This window comes from Somniosus microcephalus, chromosome 23, assembly GCF_052327205.1.
Source record: "Somniosus microcephalus isolate GS21.2 chromosome 23, FLI_Smic_1.0, whole genome shotgun sequence".
NCBI lineage: Eukaryota > Metazoa > Chordata > Chondrichthyes > Squaliformes > Somniosidae > Somniosus > Somniosus microcephalus.
In genome coordinates, this window is record NC_141009.1 from 18,942,188 (window position 1) to 18,945,726 (window position 3,539).

A 3,539-nucleotide genomic window follows, 5' to 3' on the forward strand; every position below is an offset into this window, starting at 1 on the left:
CGCTTTCTGTGACGTCACAATTGAAATGTCACAAAATTAAAAAGATACACAGTGTGTGTAACAATTCCCATCCCCAGCACAGGACTTGTGACGCTGGTCCATTCATCTGTGTCTCGTAAACCCCACAACCGAGTAATTGACACAACAGCAACAATTTACACCAGGTTCTTTGCATTTCGACCTTTGGAGTTCGGCCAAAGATTGGGATACGTGTGCAACGTCCTCCTCATGAAAGGCAAAGGTTATCTTTTGTTTTAAACGATTATCCATTGCAAGATTACGACAATAAAAAAAAATTGCCCCTGGTTTAAAAACGTTATTTACGATCAATGAGTCCTGGTCGCTTCCATTACCTTTGAAATCGACTTGATCCAGATGAATTTAATAACCGCCAGGTCAGGGGTTTCCAACCCTCCCAAAATTGACCTGGAAACTCCAGTAATTAACGATTCATCTCTGGACAGGCTGGGGTTGTTTTCCTTAGAGCAGAGAAGGCTGAGATTGAGGTGTAAAAAAATTATGAAGGGCCTAGATAGGGTAGATAGAAAGGAACTTTTCCCCTTAGTAGAGGGGTCAATAACCAGGGGGCATAGTTTCAAGGTAAGGGGCAGGAGGTTTAGAAGGGATTTGAGGAAAAACATTTTTCACCCAGAGGGTGGTTGGAATCTGGAACTCACTGCCTGAAAGGGTGGTAGAGGCAGGAACCCTCACAACATTCAAGAAGCATTTAGATGAGCACTTGAAACGCCATAGTATACAAGGCTACGGACCAAGTGCTGGAAAATGGGATTAGAATAGACGGGGCTTGATGGCCGGCGCAGACTCGATGGGCCGAAGGGCCTCTTTCTGTGCTGTGTAACTTTATGACTCTATCTCCTGGACAGAACTCAAAACAACCCTGGGGGAAAAAATCATTAGGGCATTAAAAAATTGTGGGTTTTTAAAATTTTCTTTGAACATTTGTTTATTAGTTATAAAAATATTGGAGATGTTGGAAAGTGGCTGTTTGACTGGGCAGGGCATTTGGAGGCTGGAGGTCATGTGATAAAACCTCCAGGAATCCGTCCAAAAGCAACTAAGTTATGCTAAACCTTTATAAATAACTGGCTAGTGTATTGTGTCCAGCTCTGGGCACCACACTTTAGGAAGAATATTAAGGCCTTGGATAGGGTGCAGAGGAGATTTACCCGGGGATGAGGGACCTCAGTTATGTAGAGCAACTGGAGAAGCTGGGATTGTTCTCTGTAGAGTAGAGAAGGTTAAGGAGAAATTTAATTGAGCTTTTCAAAATTATGAGTTTTTTTTTTAAATAGAGTAAGTAAGTATTTCGCCAGCAGGTGGCTCACTAACCAGAGGACACAGATTTAAGATAATTGGCAAAAGAACCAGAAGGAAGATGAGGAGAATTTTATGCAGTGAGCTTTTACGTTCTGGAATGCACGGCCTGAAAGGGTGGCGGTAGCAGATTCAATAGTAACTTTCAAAATGGAATTGGATAAGTATTTGAAAAGAAAAATTTGCTGGGCTACAAGGAAAAACTACAGGAGTGGGACTAATTGGAATGCTCTTTTAAAGATCCTGCACAGGCACAATGGGCTGAACGGCCTCCTTCTGTGCTGTAAGACTCTATGATTCCAGCCGTCCATCTCCAGGCCTGGCTGGACCACATCAAGCACTATCTGTAGTGTCCGTGTGTAGATAAAGACACTGAAGACAGGAGTTGGTTCATAGGTATTTACTAAGCAAGTCTGGGGGGGGTTTCTAAAGGATATACACAATACACAGGCTTATATAGCCCAAGTGGCAATTACCGGCATTACGCACACCTGGGGCTCTTAAAGGCACATACACCACAATTCCTCCCCTTCTAGCTAACTAGTACATCATATTTTAAGTAATTATTAATTACATGTTATATGCAAAATAATATACATTGCTGTATTAATTAATTATAAGTTAGTCTCTCAGGAGGCTTCCTGACTCGGTCCGGATAACGCCTCGGGGGTGTAGTAGTTTCTGGTGGTGTAGTAGGTTCTTCTGGCAAGGCTGATTCGGCTTGAAGGCCAGTGTCGGGTTCATCGGGCTCCAGTATCACCGGATCGGAGGTAGATATGGGTATCTCTACTTCATCATTAGATGTATAGAGTGGTGGTGTAGGTTGTCCCTTTTCGGATGACTTGATGATTTGGTCAGCATGGCGCCTTATTATGCTGTCTCCGATGTCCACGGTATACATCAGTGGTCCTAATCGTGTGCAGATAGTTCCAGGCTGCCATTTCTCGGTACGGTAGTCCCAGGCCAAAACCGGTTGGCCTATCTGGAAGGCCCTAGTTGGCCTTTCATTCATGCCCTGAAACTGCCGGTTCTCCACGTCCCTTCGGATGTTGGGCTTGACCAAATCCAGCCGGCATCTTAGGTTTCTATTGTAGAACATCATGGCGGGAGTTTGGTTAGTAACCATATGCGTTGCATTCCTATATGCAAATAAGAAGTTATCCACCTTGTGCTGAAGTTTTATGTCTTCATTACCCATGGCCTTGATGGCCTTCTTGAAGGTCTGGACAAACCTTTCAGCCAATCCATTGGTGGCGGGATGGTATGGGGCGGACGTGTAGTGCTTTACCCCATTGTTCTTTAAGAACTTTCTGAATTCTTCGGACACAAATTGCGGTCCATTATCAGAACATATCTGTTCCGGCAGCCCATTCCTGGCAAATATGGTCCTTAATACTGTGATGGTTTTTTCCGTGGTGGTGGAGGACATCTTTATTACCTCCGGCCACTTGGAGTGTGCATCAACTGCGATTAAGAACATTGAGTCCATAAATGGACCAGCAAAGTCGATGTGCACCCTTTGCCAGGGAGATGAGGGCCACTCCCATGGATGTAGAGGGGCCTGTGGCGGAGCATTTTGGACCTTCTGGCATCCTAGGCAGCTCTTGGTCATGTCTTCGATGTCTCCATCGATACCTGGCCACCATACAAACGCCCTAGCTAGGTTCTTCATTTTCACTCCACCCAGGTGCCCCTCGTGAAGCTCCTTTAGCACTTTATCCTGGAGTTTGGGTGGAATCACCACTCTGGATCCACACATCAAGGTTCCTCGGCACACTGACAGCTGTTCTCTTCTTTGCGAGAATGCTGGCAACAGTGGTTCGCCATGTGCTGGCCATCCCTTCACTGTTAAATCGTAGACCCGTGAGAGAGTAGGGTCATTTCTTGTCTCCCTTTCAATGGCAGAATTTGTCACCGGTAGACATTCCACTATGGTAGAGTGGAATATCTCTACTGGGTCTACTGTAGGTGCCTCTTCTATCGTTGGCAACGGTAGGCGCGATAAACCGTCAGCATTCCCATGCTGTTTTGACCCTTTGTATTCAATGTTGTATTGGTGTGCCCCTAGAAAAAGGGACCACCTCTGTAGTCTTTGTGCCGTCATAATGGGGACACCTTTTTTAGGGTTGAATATGGAGATGAGGAGTTGATGGTCAGTCAGCAAGGTAAATTTTTGTCCGTGTAGGTAATGGTTGAATTTCTTC